Source organism: Cetorhinus maximus, chromosome 5 (genome assembly GCF_964194155.1).
Source record: "Cetorhinus maximus chromosome 5, sCetMax3.hap1.1, whole genome shotgun sequence".
Classification (NCBI taxonomy): domain Eukaryota; kingdom Metazoa; phylum Chordata; class Chondrichthyes; order Lamniformes; family Cetorhinidae; genus Cetorhinus; species Cetorhinus maximus.
Genome location: NC_135883.1, coordinates 75,824,473 through 75,847,429, shown reverse-complemented (window position 1 = coordinate 75,847,429; position 22,957 = coordinate 75,824,473). Strand labels below are relative to the sequence as shown.

General features: G+C 43.8%; 1 long non-coding RNA gene across 1 annotated transcript; it reads right to left on the bottom strand.

Annotated features, from left to right (window-relative positions):
- Nucleotides 1–242: 242 nt before the first annotated feature.
- LOC144680740 (uncharacterized) lies at nucleotides 243–22,871 on the bottom strand. The gene is made up of 4 exons (XR_013576618.1): nucleotides 22,818–22,871; nucleotides 21,647–21,771; nucleotides 6,387–6,440; nucleotides 243–319 (listed from the first exon to the last, which is right to left on the bottom strand). It is a non-coding gene; the product is annotated as an uncharacterized LOC144680740 (long non-coding RNA).
- Between the last annotated feature and the right edge of the window lie 86 nt (nucleotides 22,872–22,957).

Below are 22,957 nucleotides of genomic sequence, written 5' to 3'. Positions count from 1 at the left end.
CCGAGGTGTCTAAAATGGGAAAGTGTTCTGTTCCTAAGCAGCTCTCCACTCAGTGAACACTACAGTTTCTGATTTACTTGTGAATAAATCAAACTTCAGTCTGGTAAACACCTGGGAAGCAAAGGTCTATAAAATAAAACAAGACTTTAAGAAACAAGCAACATGCAAGATACACATTTATTAACTTGTCTTTTTTATCACATCATTACGGACAACAGGGCTTATGAGCGGGATTGCTGGCTCCCACACATTTAGCATCTCAACTGCAAGTTTTTCTTCTTCCGACTCTTGCATCTTAAGTTTGACTGCAAATGGTACACTGGTAATATAAACCAAAAATAAAAGTCAGTGAAATGATCCCTTGAATAAAGTCAACGAAATCTTTATCATTGGCTTGATTCTTTCATAACGATGACAGCTATTAGCTCAAAAAGGCTGTCCTTGTTCACCAACCCATCATCTCTCTGTATTCCTCAATCCATTCTGTCTTTCCAGGTCACAACTGATTGTCTATTGAAGCCATTTATATTGTGTTTTTCAGTCTTATCAGGTAATTTATTCCACACACCATTACCTTTTGAATGAAATCAATTCTGCCAGACTTTTGATCTTATCTCGAGTTACTTAATTTTTAAATTGTATTCTCTGGTCTTCATCATAGATTGCAGTGAAATATTATTTTGATCAGTTTTGACATTTGTTTTCATAAGTTTGAAAATTGATGTTTAAAAATCTTGATGCTTTCGACACTCCAAAGAAAAGATCAATTTTGTTCACTTTCAGTATAATTTCATTTGTTGGACAGGAGAAGAGCAGGTGGTTGATGTTCCTGCTAGTAGGGGATGGAACCAGAAACTTGGGTTGAGCAGATTGAGAGATCAGATTGAATGGTAGACCTATCTGCCCCGTTTTTCCATGCTACACTGCTCCACCAAGAAAAACTAACAAAGTGAGAGTGGAAGAGACTTGTGGCGATTGGAGGCTGGAGGGCCAGTTGGCAATCATTCTCCCGTGTGGTGCAAATCCCAAAGGTCCAGATCTGTATTTATCAAAACCACATCCAAATGTAACTGCATGTTATTTCACAGAATCACAGAACCTTAACGGCACAGAGGGAGCCATTCAGCCCATTATGTCTGCAGCGGCTCTCCAAATGAGCATTATGACCTAGTGCCAGTGCCCTGCCTTTTCCCCATACCCCTGCACATCGTTTCTATTCAAATAATCATCTAATGCCCTCTTGAATACCTCGCTTGAACCTGCCTTCACCACACCTCCAGGCAGTGCATCCCAGACCCGAACCACACGATTTTTCTCACATCACATTTGCTTCTTTTGCAAATTACTTTAAATCTGTGCCCCCGCATTCTTGATCCTTTTACGAGTGGGGACAGCTTCTTCCTATCTGCTCTGTCCAGCCCCCTCATGATTTTGACAACTTCTATCAAGTCTCCTCTCAGCCTTCTCCTCTCCAAGGAAAACAGTCCCAACTTCTCCAATCTTTCCTCATAGCTGAAGTTTCTCATCCCTGGGACCAGTTTCGGGGACTTCTGTCCCTTTAACATAAGCTCAGCCCTTTTCTAATGCAAGTGTCCCACTCCAAAATGGCAGGAATGCATTCCCCACTGATGCCGACTGCCCCGCAGCCATTTATTAATTGACTGGAAGTGAGATTTCCACCCGTCAGTCAGGAGGAAGTCCCACTTCAGAGATCCATCAACTAATCTGATTGGCCACCAGCCCTGTAGTCTCAGCAGTGCCACTGGCAGTGGTAATCACTGCTGGGCCTAAAAGCAGTTCCCAGATTCTAAGTCTTGGAAGTAAAGCCTGGATTTAATGGGAGGGCAGGAGTGGGTGACCAATTAGAGAACCACTCGGAATCCCAGGTCACTTCTGAATGGGAGGCCCAACAAAATTAAGTGCTCATTGGCACTTAACTCACCAGTGTCAGGCCTTACCTGAGATTTTGGACCCCATGGCGGAAATCGCTCATCCTGAGAGCTGATGGCCAGTCAGAGGCCGGGTGCAGGGGTGGTTTTCAGCTGCCTCTGCTTCTCGATGCCAGGCCTCTGAATTTTGCACCGAGTGGCCTGTGAACAAGGGAGCCCCACCACTGCCCCCGCCAAGCCCACAAGGCCATGGGAAACCCCACCGGGCTTGTTGGGCAGCCTTCAGGAGCGGAGACCTGTGCAACTCCTATTTATTCATTGAGCCACCAATAAATTCCAGTGGCTCAGAGAGAATTGATGTCAAGTGACTCATTAATGAGTCCAATTGACAACACATCATGAGCGGGCAAGATGCACGCATTGGCCCCTTCCCACCTCCAGCTTTATCAGGGGAGGTTTTCCCACCACCGACAGACTGATATGTAGGTTCCCTCATGATTTCATGGCCCCAGCCATCATGTTTGCCTCGATGAGAGACTGGATTAAAATCCACCCTAAGTGTGGGGGTGTCACAGCGGGAAGGATGGAGAGGTGAAAGGGTGGTGGGGGTGGGGTGGTTGGGGTTCCTGGTGGGAAGGCTACATGGGGAGGGAGCACCTGGTGGGGGATGGCAGACTACGGGGGAGGGAGGCATCCAATGTGGAAAGAAGGTGGGTGAGGAAAGAGCCCCTCCCACACCAGCTTCCCATCTGAAGCCCTAGCAGAGCGACCTGCCAGGCTTCCCCCTTCCCTCCCTCACCTCCTCCCGCTGGCATCAAAATTGAGGCTGGGCAAGAAGCGACCCCTAAGTGGCCAGTAATTAAGGGCCTCAATTTGGGCATGGGTGAGTGGGATGTCGTAGGCCTCGCCCTCCCCTTACAAAATTGAGGACACTTCAGGGGCAGGCAGGAGGGCGGTGGGAAGGCCACCCCAGGGCCACCCACCGGCTCCCCACCTGCAAACACATTGGCGGGGGACAGTAAAACTTTGCCCATGGTTACAGCAGAGTTTGTCCACCAGGAGGAAGTTCCGCCCCAAGCAATTTCTGGCGGTGGTGAAATTATTTACCAAGATGAAAATTAGGCTGCTTTCTCCTCCTCCAACTTCCTCCTCCTCTCAAGTTCCTACTGGTTCATTTCTCTCCTCTCTAAATTCATCCTCCTTCCTGCCAACCCAATTCATCCTGCCACTTTACTTTGTTCTCTTCCTTTGTTTAAGTTAACACTTACCTTAGCCCCAGTTCAGAAGGTAGTTCGTACTGACTTTTGCGAATGAACCAGTATCCATAGTGGGTCTGAATTCATTAGCTTTGTAAGTTTTACATGCTGTGAAATAATGACAATAGTATACGGCAAGTATATTCTATTGAACTACCTCACTTAACAGTACCACTAAATCCTTTGTTGCAATTTTTTTCATTTTAATTTATTGTTTATTTAGAGAAGTATGAAAGTAGCTTTTGTGTAGAACTACCCCAGTTCAACATTGTGAAATTCAACTGGCATCAAGAATGAGGATTTTTTCCAACAGATCAGTGCCTCATGCATGATGTCAGTGAAGCAGAAGCTCATGTTGTCATGCCAAAACAAATGATCTGCTCCCACATACCTCTTATTAGTTGCTCTAAAGCATAAAACACAGATAAATAATTCAGCATTGTTTACAACTATCTCAATTTTTAAACAGTCACTGAAATTTGGTCAACTGGAAAATCTAAATCAAATTGGGAGGTTGTTCACTGTGTGGAGCATTGCAACTAAGTTTTTTTATTCACTCATGGGATGCGGGCTAGGACAGCATTTATTGCCCATTGCTTATTACCTTTGAGAAGGTAGGAGTGAGCTGCCTTCTTGAACCCGCTCGGCAGTCCATGTGGTGTAAGTACCTCACGGTGCTGTTAGGGAAAGAGTTCCAGGATTTTGATCCTGCGACAGTAAAGGAATGGCGGTATATTTCCAAGTCAGGATGGTGAGTGGCTTGGAGGGGAACTTCCAGGTGGTGGTGATCCCATTTGTCTGCTGCCCTTGTCCTTCTAGATGGTTGCAGTCCTGGGTTTGGAAGGTGCTGTCTAAGGAGCCTTGGTGAATTCCTACAGTGCATCTTGTAGATGGTACACATTGCTGTCACTGTGCTTCGGTGATGGAGAGAGTGAATGTTTGTGGATGGGGTGCCAATCAAGCGGCCTGCTTTGTCCTGGATAGTGTCAAACTTCTTGAGGGTTGATGGAGCTGCACTCATCCAGGCAAGTGGGGAGTATTCCATCACACTACTGACTTATGCCTTTTAGATGGTGGACAGGTTTTGGGGAGTCAGGAGCTGAGTTACTCGCCGCAAGATTCTTAGCCTCTGACCTGCTTTCGTAGCCACTGTATTTATATGGCTAGTCCAGTTCAGTTTCTGGTCAATAGTAACCCCATTGTTGACAGTAGGGGATTCAGCAATGGTAATGCCATTGAACGTCAAGGGACAATAGTGAGATTCTCTCTTGTTGGAGATGGTCATTGCCTGGCACTTGTGTGGCACGAATGTTGCTTGCCATTTGGCAGCACAAGTGTGAATATTGTCCAGATCTTCCTGCATTTAGACATGGGCTGCTTCAGTATATGAGGAGTCGCAAATGGTGCTGAAGATTGTGCAATCATCAGAGAACATCCCCACTTTTGACCTTATGATGAGAAGAAGGTCATTGATGAAGCAGTTGAAAATGGTGGGGCCTAGCACACTGCCCTAAGAAACTCCTGCAGTGATGTCCTTGAACTGAGATGATTTACCTCCAACAATCACAATCATTTTCCTTTGTGCTAGGTATGACTTCAACCAGGGGAGAATTTTCCTCCATTTCCAACTGACTCCAGTTTTGCTCGGGCTCCTTGATGCCACACTCGGTCAAACGCTGCCTTGATGTCAAGGGCAGTTACTCTCACCTCACCTCTGGAGTTCAGCTCTTTTGTCCAGGTTTCAATCAAGGCTGTAATGAGGTCAGGAGCTGAGTGGGCTGGGCTGAAGCCAAACTGAATATCAGTGAGCAGGTTATAGCTAAGCAAGTGCCACTTGATAGCACTGTTGATGACGCCTTCCATTACTTTACTGATGATGGAGAGTAGACTGATGGGGCGGTAATTTGCTGGGCTGGATTTGTCCTGCTTTTTGTGTACAGGACATACCTGGGAAATTTTCCACAATGCCGGGTAGATGCCAGTGTTGTAACTGTACTGGAGCAGCTTGGCTAGGGACACAGCAAATTCTGGAGCACAAGTCTTCAGTATTATTGCCCTTGGCTTTTGCTGTATCCAGTGCCTTCAGCTGTTTCTTGATATCATGTGGAGTGAATCAAATTGGCTGAAGACTGGCATCTGTGATGCTGGGGACCTCCGGAGGAGGCTCCGCTAAGTGCAACCCTATCCCATCTAACATCCATGTGAGTGCGCTTTAAGGAGCAGAAATCATTATCCATCTAAATGTTTGTCTGAATCCTTAAAGATGTCATAAGCTTTCTAAGCTTTACATTCTGTGAAATAATGAAAGCATCATACAGCAAGTATATTCTATTGAACTGTCTCACTTGAGGGACAGAGTCTTGTTGAGACATGAGGGTCTCACCCACCAGCTGGAGAGCTGGTAAGAGACCTGCACTGCTTCTTTTCAGGGAGACCCACCAAAGAACAAGCCAATCAGGTAGTGATGAGGCCAGCGGTGGACCTTCCCCTGGAATCAAGAATCGCCTAACAAAGCTGCCAGCCAATCAGAAGCTGGCAATTCATGCGCTCAGCAGCGTGACAGGGGAGGTGGTGGCCACTGCCAGCAGGACAGGCAATGGGGTCCTAGGATCATAGAATGACCCAGACCACAAGTAAATAATGTGGGGGACGGGAGTTGGTTTCTCGGGGTGGAGCCTGTCAACGGGGCCCCCTCTTTACTGATGTCTGGTACCTCGATCAGGTACTGAGTGTCTTTGATCAAGGGACCCCACACCAAAGCTGAAAAGCTAGCTGCATGGTTTTAGCTGCCATGCATGTCGATGGCGACAGGTCCGCCTGCAGTTGATTTAACATTAGCAGCGGCAGGATGGGATCCTAAAGTAGTCATTAATTTGCCACTTAAGAGCCTCATTAGGCAGCAGGGCAGGAAGGGTTAGGATTACCAGAGTTTAAATCTGGCAGAGGCTCGAAGGCAGCAGGGTTCCAGTATGCCACTATCCCACCCAATTACATGCCATTCCCATTTCCAAGCTCACAATCAGGTAGAGCAGAAGTTTCCAACATTACAATCTACGTGATTTTCTTTTTCTCCTCCCGTTTGAGGAGCAGTCACTGAATAACAATCAGGATGTGGATCTGTAATTTTCTCAATTTTTCTGATTCGGTTTCTCATTGCATTAATCAGTTGAGCAGTCAGGAGAATTAGAGGGAAATATGTAAACCTTTTACCCACGTATTCACACTTGAAATTTTTACTTACACAGTTCTTTTCTGGTGAGAATTAATGGTACCATTTTTCAGGCTGCCTTGCATTCTGATGGTAGAAAACATCAAATTATGGTGGTATGAATTTAATAATTATAACAGTTAATAATTATAAATATACTCAGAATGGCATTATGGCTTTATATATAATATATATATATATATGTATGAATATGTATAAAAATATATGAATTATCTAAAATTTAGTGTCAGCATGTTCTATTGGTCAAAATCAGGAGCTGCCTTAAGTCCTTTTATTTGACAACCTATAAATTTAGGTAAAACTGCTTGCATTCAGCAGCTGCATTCTTGTACCAAAACAAAAAACATTTACAAATTTTCTATTCCTGAGAATGGAGAATGGTTCGGTACTCTATAAATCCCTTTAATTCCATGTGCAGGATATTCTGTTGTGTTTATAATGCTGAAAGCATTCCCACAAGCACCGCATGTGATGTTGCTAATGAATATATTAAGAAGAGCATCAGGTATTCTATTATAATTTATAGTCATTAGTTTACTAGCAATACTGAAAAAAACACCAACCTGATGTCCAGCCTTACAATCAGCATCACAGTTATTTGCATAATCATAAATGAAATGTTTATATTATCTGGTGCAAAAGCAAATGCTTTGATCCTTTATGGTGATAAGTGTCTCAGGTACTCAATTATCTCAAGTAACAAGCATTTTGAAGGTTCGCCCAGAGCATATGCAAAACCAACTGGTTTGACATTTTATGTTAACATCTGGTTGTTTCCTTCAATATAAAATTAACTAAAACCTCTAATGGTCTCAGTCTGGGATCAATCACGTAGCTGCAGGTTTCCCCATCTAACTATCCGCCTTAAAGCAATGCTTCTCATTTTTTTTGGTTGAAGGACCCTTTTCAAACGGATCAGTAATCAAGGACCCACCATCAAAATTATAGTATAGAACAATCACAACACAAAAATGCAGCATGTGAAGAGCGTATTAATAATGTGTTGTCCTTTAGAACCTGCTGATTCTAATTCTAATATCAGCAACAGTAAATTCTGCACCAATATGGCCAAAAATATGTTTTTCCTGCCACAGCCTAGAATTGTACAATCCCCCATCTCACCCCAAGACTGGGGAAGAGCAGGAGATTGAGACACTCACATGCTCTCATCCATCAAGCTTTTGGCACCCATCACCTGGCGATCATTGTGTCACTCTCAGCGCTCCTCTATGAACTCTCCCCTCCGTGGTGAGGCAGAACCCAGTTTGGAACTACTATTTTAAAGCTCCCAACCTTTGGGGTGGCAAGTGACTTTGTGGTTAGCTAGCTTTGTAGTTAAGGCCTTCAAGTTTTGAAATAAGGTAGCCCTCCATTAACATCACAAGGTGCATCCCCTCTTTTTATTCGGAGCCCCAAACATTTAGTAGCAAAACTTGGCACATGTTCCAGCATATGGACATTAGTCCATGGACTAATGGACTTTAATGTGAAATAAAGCAGAAAGTGTTTGGCATTTTCAGATAACTGTTTAGTGCTGATGGAAACAGAGCTCATATCCAGTGCTAAATTTCCCTTAAGTCTGTTAACGTTCTCTGCTAAAGAACAAGATCAGTGTTCAGCTCCATTTACAACTTCTCAGATACTGAAGCAGTCTGTGCCTGCATACTAGAAGGCCTAGAAAATATTCAGATTTGAACTGATAAATAGCAAATAACATTTACATGACACAAGTACCAGGCAATATCAAGATTAACCTATCAACACCATTCAGGACAAAGCAGCCCGCTTGATCAGCATCCCATCCACCTCTTTAACATTCACTCCCTCCACCAATGGTGCCAGGGAACCAGGGTAGATCAGTGTTCCAGAGCTCTCTGGAAGAGAGGTATTTGGCAAGGATGGATTGGTGCTAATGATGAAGGTGGCGGAGAGACTAAGAAAATGAGGAGAAGGGGCAATGAGCTGCAGTTGCAGCCTCCCAGTATGATAATATTGAGCAATAACAGTCTTGGATCTGTCCTTGCGGCACAAGCTAGATTGAAGGGCTTCAAGCAAAGAGTGGTGGGTAGAGAAAGTACTGCAGTTTTAAGGCAATAATGTGAAAAGACAAGTTGGGAAATGGGATAATAGCTGCAAACTACGGAGGGATAGATAGCAGATTATTGAGCTCTTTCTAGTATAATGGACTGAGCTGGAGGCTCCAAAGAGATTTAATAATATTAACAATCATGAGATTGAGAAAGAGAAATTTGATGATCAAGACCTGGGATGGGAAAGAGTGGAAGGAGCAGGTTATGGTTTTCTTGGCCAAGGACGGCTTCTACATAGGAGGATGGCAGATAAAGATTAAACTGGAATAAAAGCTTGTTTGGGATCGGACATGAGTTAGACAGAAGAGGAAGCAGAAAGGAGCAGGCATACATCAAAGATCAGATGGTCGATGCCCTCAGGGCTTTGGACATAAAGAATTCTCTGAATTCCTCGAAGTTCAGATGAGGTTGATGGGAGCTGCAGAAGGTGCCCAGAGGAAATGCTTGGCCCTGCAGAAGAGAAAATTAAGGCAGAATCTAATGTTGCTCCCAGGAGCGGGGAACAAGGCGGGTGGGGGAACTTAATTGTGCAGAAGGTCAAACATCAGCTTCCCGGCATCAAGGTGAAAATTCCAAATTAGTTCGGTGGTGGACTGGTGGCTGGTTGGAGTTCCTGAGTGGCAAGCAGCAGGAACCTATTTGTAATGCATTAGCATGTCATGCATGCTCATTAAAACACATGTCCACCAGATTAAAAACCTTTGCTATTAGATTGGCATCAAATGAGAAATGCTTGTCTTCAGGTTCACAACTGGTTAAAGCTGGCATGCAGCAGGCGAGGTAGTCTTCGTGATGGATTTTGACTGAGCAGGAGCTGCTTTTCTTGGAGAGGGAAGTTTGTTGGACCAGTGAGAGGAGGTTGAGCTGTTACATTGAGCTCACCCTGCCCCCGCCACACGATTGGTGGGGCCCCACAATTCTTAGCATCTGATTGGCTGGGTGCTGCATGACTGCACGTGGTTAGTACTTCCGCCTGTAAGCAGTCTCACTTCCCGTCCTGCCATCTAGACACCCTAAGAGATATTCTTAATCTCCAGGGCTTTGATCCAGTGACAGTGAAGAAACGGCAATTATAGTTCCAAGGGGCGATGATGGTGTCGTGATAATGTCATGAGACTAGTACACCAGAGACCCAGACTAATGCTCTGGGGACAAGGGTTCAACTTCCACCATGGCAGCTGATGGAATTTAAATTGAATTAATAAAACCTGGAAATGAAAGCTAGTCTCGGTAATAGTGACCATGGCACTATCATCTGGTTCACTAATGTCCTTTAGGAAAGGAAATCTGTCATTTTACCTGGTCTGGCCTACATGTGACTCTAGATCCACAGCAATTTGGTGACTCCTAACTGCCCTCTGAAATGGCCTACTAAGCCACTCAGTTCAAAGAGAATTAGGGATAGGCAACAAATGCTGGCCTTGCCAATGATGGCCACATCCCATCAAAGAATTTTTAAAAAGTCAGGACAGTGTGTGGCTTGGAGGGAAATTGTGTTCCCATGCATCTGCTGCCCTTGTCCTTCTAGGTGTAGAGTTCATGGGTTTGGAAGGTATTGCCGAAGGATGCTTGGTGAGTTGCTGCAGTGCATCTGTACATGCACACTGGTGCTATTGTGTATCAGTGGCAGAGAGTGTGAATGTTTAGTTTGGTGGATGGGGTGCCGATCAAGTGGACTACTTTGTCCTGGATGTTGTCGAGCTTCTTGAGTGCTGTTGGAGCTGCAGTCATCCAGGCAAGTGGAGAATATTCCATCACTCACCTGGCTTGTGCCTTATAGATGGTGGTCAGGCTTTGCAAAGTCAAGAGGTGAGTTGCATACCACAGAATTCCCAGTCTCTGACTTGCTCTTGTAGCCATAGTATTTATATGGATGGTCCAGTACAGTTTATGATCAATAGTAAGCCCCAGGATTTTGGTAGTGGGGGATTCAGAGATGGTAATGCCATTGAACATCAAGGGGAGATGATTTGATTCTCTCTTGTAGGAGATGGTCATTGCCAAGCACTTGTGTGATGTGACTCACTTTCCACTTGTCAGTTCAAGCCTGAATGTTGTCCAGGTCTTGCTGCATTTGGACATGGACTGCTTCAGTATCCGAGGACTCACAAATGGTGTCGAACATTGTGCAATCATCAGTGAACATCCCCACTTCTGACCTTATGATGAAGGGAAGGTCATTGATGAAACAGTTGAAGATGGGTGGGCCTAGGACACTACCCTGTGGAACTCCTGTAGCGATGTCTGAGATGATCATACAACAGCCTCCAACAGCCACAACCATCTTCCTTTGTGTTAGGTATGACTCCAATAGGTGGAGAGCTCTCACCACCTCCTCTCCACCTCACCACCACCCCCACCCCCACCCCAACTCCACTCCACTCCACCCCCCACTACCCCCACTGATTCCCATTATTTACCTAAAACAAAACTGGGGAAATGTATAAAAGCAATGAGCCTTTCATCACTCGCTGGCTCATCCATGAATTAAATAAAAATGATCATATCGAAATTTTGCTGTATTGATCCATTTTTGTCCATTAAAATTACAGACAAAGAAATGAACCATTTATGAAGTATTTTTGCGCGAATATTATTTGCATGGCAATAATGTTTTACATCTATTCCTACTCAGGCATTCAAAAGGTTACATCCATCAATTTATAAATGTAACTGTGATTCTTAAAAAGTACTTCTGTTAGAAGATAAAAACTTCAGACAGTATATATGATTAGCTATCCATAAAGGTGACCCTATAACAATGTCTTCTCTGGGGCAGCACCTTGGTGTGATGGGAAGACTTGCGATCCTGAGAGCTATCATTGCTGCCAATTTAATCGATCTGCTTAACAGTTCCTCCGTTATTTAGAAAATAACTTTAGAAAATTTAACTAATAATGAATCCGTTTCAGAGAATCTACTCCTCTCTCTACCTATTATGACAGCTGTTCAAAACTCATTGCACCTTAACCACATAACTTGTTTTGATGGAATACATAGAAGTAACACACTGGCAAGTGCGAATCTACCTGCTCGTTTAAAGAAATTTCCAGAGTTTTATACATAATATTTTGTTTGAAATATTTAATTTATTAGACCTTTTTGAAAGAGAACTTTGAATTTCTTTAATTTATATTTCTTTGAAAACAAAACATGATAGAGTTCTGGAATTACCCAGCAGATCTGGCAGCATCTAGTTCCAGTTCTGAAGGAGAGTCATATTTGACTCAAAATGTCAACTCTGTTTCTCTCTCCACAGGTGCTGCTAAACCTGCTGAGAATTCCAGCACTTTCTATTTTCATTTCAGGTTTCCAGCATCCGCAATATTTTGCTTTTATCATTCAAGTCTATCTATGTTCAAGATGCCTTTGATATGAAATTCTATTGCTTCTTCTGGGAACTCTGGTGGCCAGATACTAATAAATAATATACTATTTCTCATAACATTCAATGGTAAATACACAATATACAAGTAAGCTTTAAGTTTACATATTCTGTTAAGGTGAGGAAGGGTTAGGTCACATACAGCTTCATTACCGGAGAAGAAACTGTAAAGAACCTTATCCAATGGATAGATAATATTAGTCCAATTAGAAAACATCAGATAGATTTTACCAAAATTCACATTAATAACGTGATACTCGATCTGCTGGGAGGCATATCAGAAATTTTAATCCAGGAAAAATCATTGCATGGCGATCAGGAGCAGCAATGATGACTCTGTTTTTCACCCTCCCACCCCAGGGAAGGTAATTTCCAACCTAAATTAAGCAGGAAGCAGTTGGAATGCCAAGGCCCATATGCATTTTATAGTAACTAGGTTCCCATGTCTGGAGTCACCTTCCTTGGGCAGAATTTAATGCCCCCACCCGAGACGAGTTTCGAAGCAGGGGGCATTTCATCGGGCTAGAGGGTGCGGGGTGGGAAACCCACCACCTTCCCACCTCTGCTCCAATTAAGTATGGGGCAGAAAGGCTGGTAGACAACCTTCCTGGCCAACAACAATCGAGGACTTTAAGTGGGCATTGATTGACAGGCCTGCCGCCTGTCAGGTTTAAATGTGGGCTCCATCAGTTTCAGGCACTCAGCCCCTGATCGAGGGACACAACATGGGGGAGGCGGGGGGGTGGGGGGGTCGGGGGGAAGGCGGGTGGGGGGGGGGGGTCGGGGGGAAGGTGGGGGGGTGGGGGGTGGGCACATTGAGAGCCAGCCCCTGCCCTTTCTTCCGACCCCCCTGCCCCACTTGCAGCCAGCAACCCCCTCCCCATGATCCCCATCCCATGCTCACTCACCTGTGACCTGGGTGCCTTGCTGATTCTGGACCTCTGGTGGGTGCATTGCTGCACCGTTCCCCCAGTGGCACTGACAGCAATGAGGAGCTGCTGGCCTCTGATGGCTGGCAGCTCTCCAGGCACGGTATTTCCGCCCCCATGGTCCTTGATCCCAGGAAGGCCTACCAATGGCCACTGCCTGACCGCCATCTAATATGGAGGTCTTTCTCCAAACGAAGCAATACAGAGCTCTCGTGACTCTCCAGCCAGTGGGTGAGATCCCCACCAGTTGGATTAAATTCCACCCCTTATTTCTCAAATTGAAACTATGAAGGCAACAGTGTGACAAACTTAATAATAAAGAAGATTGTTATGGAATATAAACAGAAAATACTGGAAATATACACTTTCTGTCACCAGTTGAAAGGGAAGGATAATTCATCACTTTAAGTGCAACTCTTTATCAAAGTTATACTGGAAGATTGACCAGTTGGGTGAGATACTAAGTACTTTTGGTGTCTTCAGAAGAGATGGGGCTAGTGTAGAAAATGGTCATGAAGGAAAAAGGTGATCTGGACCCCAAAAGGTAAAATCTTGTGTTGAAATGCTCCCGGCATGAATCACATATCAAGCACAGAGCTGGGTCAGACCAATTTGTGGAGCTACCAATTTTCTAGCCATTTATTTTACCTCATTTGGTGTTAGTTCATTAAAGATCGCGCAGAAGCTCAGTTTGCTTCATGCTGCCTGCAGCTGTTTTAACAGAGACCATCATCCATCAGAGGATGGATGTGCATTATGTCCAAATGGGTATGGAACCCTCTTCCAGCCTGCAGATGTGCCCAATCCACTGAAGATGCCTCTGTTCGATGCGTGCTAACAAACTTGGGAGCTCTGTCTTTGAGAGGGCTGCCACATTCGTGATTTTATCCTGCTAGGATATACCCATAATGCACCACAGACAGCAAAGATGGAAATTACTGTGCTTCTCTTCCTGATAGCTGTAAGTCATCCATGCTTCACAGCCATGCAGCAAGGTGCTGAGAACACAGGCCAAATCCAGGGTGGAAGACAGTTGCATAGTCAAAGTCTTTCCATTTGGTGAGGTAGCCGGAACCAGAGGAGAATTGGGCTGCCCAAAGCTCTGCTTCAAGGTTGCTTGCAAGTATCATATGAAAGCCCTGGACATCGATTATCGTACCTGGAGTCACTAGCTGATGACAGACCACAATTTCCAGCATGCCGAGAAGTTCCAGCGCAAGCGCAGAGCCTGAAAGGGAGACATGCCATGTTCGCTTGGTTTCTGGCATCCCTCCGCAGCCACAGGGATTGGATAGTGCACCTGTGTGGTTGTGTAGTGAAAAACAATGATCACAGGGCCAAGGGCAGCCCAAAAGGTTAAAGGTTAAAAGGGAGCAGACAGAGAGGAGGATCAGCTCCATGCAGCTGAAGTGCTGCCATTAGCTCTGTGCTGCTGAGGGGGCTGGGGTTCAGGGAAGTCCGGGGAACTATTGGCAGCTCCATGCTGCTTGGAGTTGGAGCTCAGAGAAACCCAAGGGCAGTGCCAACTCATTGAAGCTGGCTATTGTGGCAAACAAAAACCCAGGAGCAGCATTTGCACAGTGCAGCTGGGGAGGTGGGTACTTAGAGAAAGACCAGAGGCAGTGTCAGCTCAGTAAAACTTGCAGCAAAGGAAAGCCCATGAGCAGTGGGGTTCGGTTCAGAGCAGCTAGGAAGCTGGGACCGTGCCAGTGATCAGATGTTGGGGTACAGCTTTGTGAATCCAGTGGGATGCAGTCTCAGGAGAAGAGATGGAGCAACTGGGAGGTGAGCAGTCATTGGGGCAGTCTGAGTTGGAGCACCTATTGAGGAAAATCAGAAGAAATATCCTTGAAAGAGAGGAGCAAAAATTCCTCATGAGGGAGACAGTTTTAAAGAATTTTTTGTAACTCACAGTGATGACTGGCCTTTGGGTGACTGACTGAGAAATTCAGGGGGCCTGCCTTCATTGCATCTGCCATTTAGGTTTGTGGTATGTTCAACCACAGCTTGCCTATTAATTCATTTTACCTCGTGTCAATTCTGTATATTAGAGTGTAAGGTAGCGATGTTTGCTTTGTTGAATATTGTAAACAGTCTTATATTTGTTTAAAATCATGCAATTTTGTGGCTTTGTTTTTTTAGTGAGTAACTGGGATTTCAAATTTCATCTGCTTTAACAAAATAAGTTACTGTTCCTAACTGGATCATAACCAAATTTGGGGCTGTGGTCTGGGATGGTAGCAGTTTGTGTTACAAAGTATAAACAATAACATGGGGAAAAATTTTCCCCCCTGTTGGTGGGGCTATGCGGGGGCGGGCGCGAACCCGATCTGCGCCCGCAATTGGGGCCTCGCCTCCATTTTACGTGGTTGGGCCAATTAAGGCCCGCCCAGTGTGATGCTCGTCCGGAAGTGCTGAGCGCTCCCTGTGTGGGCGGAGGGGGGGTGGGTGGGGGGTGGTTTCCCTGAGTCGTTTCCTGCGCTCTTTCGTGCATGCGCGCAGAAGAGCACAGAAATCTCCCTGGAGGCACAGAGGTGCATCAGGGAGATTAGTTTGACATGTGTAAATTTAAATAAAGGAGAAAAAAATCTTTTAAAACATGTCCCCTCATGTGACACTGTCACATGAGCTGGGACACGTCAAAGAATTAATGTAAAAATTTTTATTAGATTTTAAAACACTTCATGAAACCTCATTCTGCCCGTGGATGAGGTTTCATGAAAAATGCGAAGGCCGCCCGGGCTCTTCGTCTGCCCGCCAACCTTAAGGTTGGATGGGCAGTTCATTTAATTGAGTTAATTAGGTTTTAAATGGTCTTACTAGGCCTTTGACAGTTCAGCGGGCACGCAGCCGAGTCGGCTGTGCACCCGCCGAGCTGAAAGTCTAAATGACGCGCGGTGATGTCAGGATGCCCGCCCGACATCACCGTGCGTCATTTTACGCGTCGGTGAGCGGGCCCCGCCCCCATGCGCTGTCTGGCGAATTCAGCCCATTGGGTTGCAGAAAATCAGCAATCAGTAATAAGATCTGCAGTTCAGCAATAGTGCCTATCAATTACGCCAAATCTATATTTGTAACGCTTTCCATAGAAATTATTAGCCACAGAATGTGAGGTGTAACTGGATAACAGAACTACCAGTCTCACAAGCCATTCTTTGAAAGTGCTGCAAAAAATCACATTGGCCTGAATTTTTCACTCATCGGACGCGTGTGATTGGCAGGTCCGTGACCAGACGGGAAATTTGACCCCGACCACGATCGGCCCCCAACCGTGATTTCATGCTGGTTGGCCAATTAACAGGCAGCCAGCGTGAAACACACGCTGAGAAAGGCTCAGCACTGCCGGTGGGGGTGGGAAGAGGACAGACATCGGCGTCACCGCGGGTGCTGGTGGGCACTTCCAGTGAGCTCCCTGAAGGCAGACAGCTGCCCCAGGGAGCTGCAGACCTCCACAGGATAAATAAAACAACAAAAATGCTGCAAAGTATGTCCATGCAGCACAATCAAGCACCTGAAAGCATACCTCATAAAAAACCAGTCCCCAGATATCTCTTTTTATTTTATCTCCCCACGGAGATCTCATCCCGCCCTGGATCGAGGTACACGCCCGCCCGCAGGATGTAAAATTCTGGCCATTTGGTATTAAACATGGGATAATTTGCTGTTGGAAGTGGGAAAGGAACACACAAAAGAATACATGGTTTGGCAATCAATTGTGCACAAAATACAATGAACAGGAAAGTATATCTATGCTCTACAAATTAAGGAAAAGCATTTGACAGATTAAAGCACAAGAGTTTAATAAATAGATTTGAAATTGATGGGAAAGACATCAGATTTATTATGAATCCTTACCATGTACAATAAGCAATAGGAGTTGATAATGAGTTAATAACGTGAACAAAGATTAAGTTGCGTTTTGAGATGCAATATTTAGAATATAAAATCTGAATTACCTCTGAACCAATTTGGATGAATCTTAAATTGAGTTCAAGATCAACAGAAAATTGAGAAATTGCCATAAGGTGCACTGATAATACAGTACCAAGGTTGTTACAGTTGAAAATTAGCAAAAGCAAACAGGAATAAACGTGAAATGAGAAAGACAGAATTACTCAGCTGGCTACAGTGGAAAAGGGTAAGGAGTCAGCTGGAAGTTTTTGAACTGCTGACTGACTGTAAAAGAGGTTTGGAGCTCCATGGGGAAGCTCAATGGGAGCACCTCAAATTCATTTGTCCATTTGTCCTTGTGCTACAGCAAAAAAAGACTAGTGCTAATATTTGCTCAAATGCCAAAAATAAAACCCAAATCAATTGGGTAAGTTACAGTACTGGTGGCTTAAAAGGACTAAATTATTCTGCACCCTAAGAATTAGCATTTTTTAGGTCACTAGCAGCAAGGTTTTATTATTATTAATCTCAACTCAAACATAACAAAGTGGCAGTAGAAATGCTATGAGTATCTTTATCATATAAAATACAATTTTCCACATAAAAGGCCACCCACTGTTACTAGCAATTAGAATACTGAAGAAAGATGTACTATTTGATGTACTATAACACATTTTAGTATTAGGAAAATATTGATGTAAATACTGGGGGAGCACTTGTCATTCTTCTGGCAACAACATATGGAGATGGGAACATCTTCAGTTGATCTAAGCAAAGAAAATTAAAAACCTTCGATATGTCATCAGACCAGTAAATTCAAACCAAGAAACATCCATACTTCAACTAACCGCACAAGCATCACCTCTCAACCTTGGACTAAACAGCAGACCTTGGTTAGACCACACTGGGGAGCACTGTGAAGCAGTGGAAAAGGTGGAAAAAGGATTTACTAGAATGATGCCAGAACTGAGAGGTTCAACCTATCAGGAAAGATTAAACAGACTGGGGTTCTTCTCTTTTCTATAGAAAAGACTGAGAGGTAACCTGATACAGGTTTTAAGGTTATGAAAGGGTAAACATACATATCTTTCCACTTGTAGGAGAGACCAGAACTAGGGGCCATAAATAAAAGATAGTCACTAATAAATCCAACAGGTATCTCAGAAGAAACATCTTTAATCAGAGAATAGTTACTATCCACACTAAGAGAAGAATTTTAACCCCATCAGGGGGGGGATGTTCAGGAGCAGGCGCGGGCAGGCGCACCTCCAATCGGCACCCCTGATCAGGGGCATGCCGCCATTTTACGTGAGCAGGCCAATTAAGGCCCGCCCAGCGTGACATCTGCCAGGAAGTGCTATGCGCTCCCTGTGCGGGCGGGGGGGGATTCCCTCAGCTGAGAGTGCATTCTTTCACGCATGCACGCGAAAGAGCGTACTGATCTCCCTGAGGCTAAGTGCTGCCTCAGGGAGATCAGATCCAAATTTAAAAATGTTACGGAGACAAATACAAAATTTCCCTGACATGTCTCCTCATGTGACACTGTCACATGAGTTGGGACATCGCCATCACTTTCAGTCAAACCTTTATTAAAACTTTTAAAACCCTCATGAAACCTCATCCCGCCCATGGATGAGGTTTCATGCTTTTTCTGAAGCCCGCCAGGGCTCCCAGTCTGCCCGCCAACCTTGAGGTTGGAAGGGTAGGTCCATTAATTACTTTAAGTACTTTGTCAATGGCCTCAATAGACCGTTGACAGGTCAACGTCGGGAGTTCCACCCTACGTCATCCCACGTCATTTTATGCGTCAGCAATAGGGCCCCATCCCCCGCTCGCCAACCTAAAGATCCTGCCCTAAGAGGTTGAGATGAATGGATGCACTTAAGGGAAGCTAGATAAACGCTTAGAAGTCACATTTCAATGCATTATATATTGGTGAAATTAGATGAAGAAAGATTGGAGGAAGTGCATCTGGAGCATAAACATGGACATGGGTCTGTTGGGCCAAATGGCCAGTTTCTGTGCTGTAAATTCTATGAAGAGGATGAAAGTAACCTGCATCATCAGCACAAGGAGGGCATAAAGAAGAACCAATGCAAATTATAAGCCTGAAGATCATACCATCATAAGGAAGGTATTGACTAGCAAGAGGTGAAGGAAAAAGAGAAACAGCAGCAACCTTGAATATACTTACCTTGTGCAATAACATTTCATGTGCCACCTTATTAAATGCCTTCTGAAAATCCAAATCCACAGATTACTAATTTTTAGGATCTGCTTTTTAATGTGAACCCTAGCTCCTCAGGCTCCCTTAGCAGAATCTCATTCCTTGATCTACCCAGGTTGTTGGTTCCTACATGAGACTCTGAAGAAGAGTCATACTTGCTCAAAACGTTAACTCTGTTTCTCCTTCCACAGATGTTGCCAGGCCTGCTAAGTTTTTCTAGCATTTTTTGTTTTTATTTCAGGCCTCCAGCATCCACTGTATTTTGCTTTCACCCTAGTACTACCACATTCCTTTTCATTCCCTCCATTTGAATAGCCTCCTGCAGCCTGGTATAGACTTTGGTCTCATCACAGAAAGAACCTTGTATCTGTTGGATAAGAGCAAAAATGGAGATTCCTCCCGCACTGCATCTGAAATCCCATTATCTGCCTGACTCGTAGTCACGCCTCCTGTCCATGACCACTAACTAGACCTGTATCACTTAAGGGGTGTAACTACCACCTGATTCAAAGTATCCAGGTAACTCTGCACCTTCCTGATGCCCCACAATTACAATGCCTGCACTAAAGAGCTCAACAACTCTGAGCTGAATTTCTTTGAGATGTGAGCACTTACTGCAAAATGTGGTTGTCTAGAACTGAAATGCTCTCCACAAACATCCACAGTAGTAGCACACCACATGTACTGCCATCCCTACATAACTTTGTTTTATTTAATTAATTAATCTATGCATTTGATCAACTTAGCTTATAGCTTTTAGCTCTTTAACTAATTACTTGATCTAGCTTAATTTACAGCTGAATTAAATTAAATATCTACCTCTAACACAAACCAAGTAATGCAGGCAAAAAGCAGAACCTTCTTTTCCCTCTGCAATGAATTCCCAGCTGTTACACTGTTTGCACTCTGTTTACAACCACTCTGGTCCAATTAGAACATTGTAGAGACTTTTGACACAGCAACAGTAACAGTAAAGGAAATCTTTAATTACTCTAAAATGTTTTGGGAATCTGTAATTGTTTTTAAAAATGTTGGGGAAAAGACTTTTAAGAGTTTGTATCATTTATTAACCAAAAATTACAATTGATTCCTTTATAAGAAATACTGGTATTGCGACTGGCAACTTTTGACTGGAAGCAGCACCCACAGGAAGAAAGTTAAAATACGGAGGCTGTGTGGGTTCAGTTCTGCAGCAGGGGAAGAATGGAGAAGGCACGTTTACAAGGAGATTTGTGTGTAATACAAATAAAAAGGACAGAAAGCTAAAAACAGGTTTAGATCTGGGATTTTGAATTGGACAATTCTACTGCTACTGTTTCAGTTTTGCCAGAGCTGACCATTGTTAAACAAGGTTCATTAAAGAGTTAGGATAAAGGCATCTCTGGGGAAGCTATACCACCAAGACTATTGTGAACACAGCTAAGGAGGTTCTGTAGGAATGTGCCGGTTGGATGATGACTGTCTCTGAGGAACTCAAATCAAGTGGAGCTACTGTTGCTGGTGGCTTTAGGACCAAATCCATTAAGCAGGAAAAGTGCATGATCCTACATACTGGAGGTTGAGTTGGAAAAATTGAGAGATCATATTTAATTTGGTTGATTCTGATTCCTGTTAAAGTAAAAGTTACAAAAAATGAAATCTTGCCTGGTAGTTTTTTTCATTTGAGGGTTGTTCATTAATTTGGCTTTTATGGTTCATGGATCCCCATGGGGATCATAACAACATATACACCTATCTCTTATTGTCTGAATAAGCCTCTGTGCGAATGTTTTTCTGATAAAGGCACTATACAAATTCAAGCTGATATTGTCACTAATATTCTGTTTTCGATGTAGTTGAGAAAAGACTTATATACTGTAATTCCTTCAATAAAGGGGAACTGTTATATTAGGAATTGAGTTGAATCATTTCGTTTTTCTAAAACAAATATGGAATACATGCAGCCAAACTTTAATGAGGGCAAATGGTAACATCTCCTGGGAAATTGAATGAGGTCTAGCTCTATCATCAGTGACACTGCAAGATTATGAAACAGTAATGCTGAATTCAAGCTGAGCTCCTACAAATTAATACCGTAAACCCATGAATTCAGTTCAAAAATTGAGATTGTTTATATTGTAATGCTAGAAGAAAACAAAGTTAAAATATATGCATTTGGTCAATTGTACGCTGACAATGTAATATAGATCAAAGCTGGTTTCCCATACCAGCGGTGCCTGTTAAAGTAGTTGGTACTCAGTAAGGTTTCCCTTCGTAGTCTTCCACGAGGGAATTTTCACAGTAAATGCACAATGCATGCAGTCGATGGTCGTATTAATTAAAAAGGTTAATAATTTAGTCTTGTACTTAGTGCTGTGTATAAACTCAAAACAGTCGAAATTGCATCACAAGATCCCTTCTCCATAATTTTAGCAAAATTATTAACCTGTTAAAAATAAATAACTTAAAGCCCACTGATAAAGTGATAGAGCAAGGAATTCCAAACATAGCCATCTTCCATACAATGAACTGTTATTGCAGATCCAAAATGTTTTGACTCCCTGCCTGGAGAATTCCATTGACTACCAACAGAGCTGTCTGATTCCTATCTCTATTTTAAATTTCCCGGTATGTATTTTTGTTGATGAAATTTAATTTTTGTTGGATAACAGTCATAGCTAATATTGAGGAAGACATAAAATTTTGCAAATTTCTGTGCCAGATATTTAAACTCCCTGCAGTAAAAGTTTCAAAAAAATACAGCAACATACCCAAGGTTAAATAGCAGTCTGGTTGAACCAGTTGTGGAAGTTGAAGTTGTGCTCTTGAGTGTGGTAAGGCTTGTCATCTGCCGAGATGCCACTGGGGAGTCCATTCCTGAAATCAATAACTGTACCTTGCAGCCAAATGAAAGACATATTAGTCTCTTCAGGTTATATACCTTGCTGTGCACACATTGTAAATTTCTTTGATCATTGCATTGTCAACTTTCCACTATTTGTCCAGCAAGGATCACTCCACCTTAGGGCAAAACTGCACAGACATTATTACTGCTCGATGAAAGTGGCAGTTTATATAAAGTTATATATTTGTACGCAATATATATCTGCAGTAGCGTTTTTTTCAAGTAGTTTATCAAAGATTGGCTGCTGGTAATTTGGCGATGGATAGTTCCTCAGGGTGGTGTCCTCAGCCCAACCATCTTCAGCTGCTTCATCAATGACCTTCCTTCCATCATAAGGTCAGAAGGATGTTCGCTGATGATTGCACAATGTTCAGCACCATTTGTATCTCCTCAGATACTGGAGCAGTCCATGTCCAAATGCAGCAAGACCTGGGCAACATTCAGGCTTGGGCTGACAAGTGGCAAGTAATTTTCATACCACACAAGTGACAGTTAATGACTATCTCCAACAAGAGAGAATCCAACCATCGCTCCATGATGTTCAATGGCATTACCATCACTGAATCACCCCACTATCAACATCCTAGGGCTTACTATTGACCAGAAACTGAACTGGGCTAGCCATAAAGTACGGTGGCTACAAGGGCAGGTCAGAGGCTAGGAATCGTGTGACGAGTAACTCACCTCCTGACCCCCCAAAGCCTGTCCACCATCTACAAGGCACAAGTCAGGAGTGTAGTGTGATGAAATACTCCCCACTTGCCTGAATGAGTGCAGCTCCTATAACACTCAAGGAGCTTGACACTGTTCAAGACAAAGCAGCCCACTTGATTGGCACGACATCCACAAACATTCACTCCCTCCCCCACTGACACACAGTAGCAGCAGTGTATACCATCTACAAGATGCACTGCAGGAATTCACCAAGGCTTCTTCAACAGCACCTTCCAAAATCACGAACACTATCATCTAGAAGGAAAAGGGCAGCAGATAGTTGGGAACACCACCACCTGGAAGTTCCCCTCCAAGTCACTCACCATCCCGACTTGGAAATATATTGCCGTTCCTTCACTGTCGCTGGGTCAGAATCCTGGAACTCCCTCCCTAACAACACTGTGGGTGTACCTACACCACATGGGCTGCAGCGGTTCAAGAAGGCAGCTCACCATCACTTTCT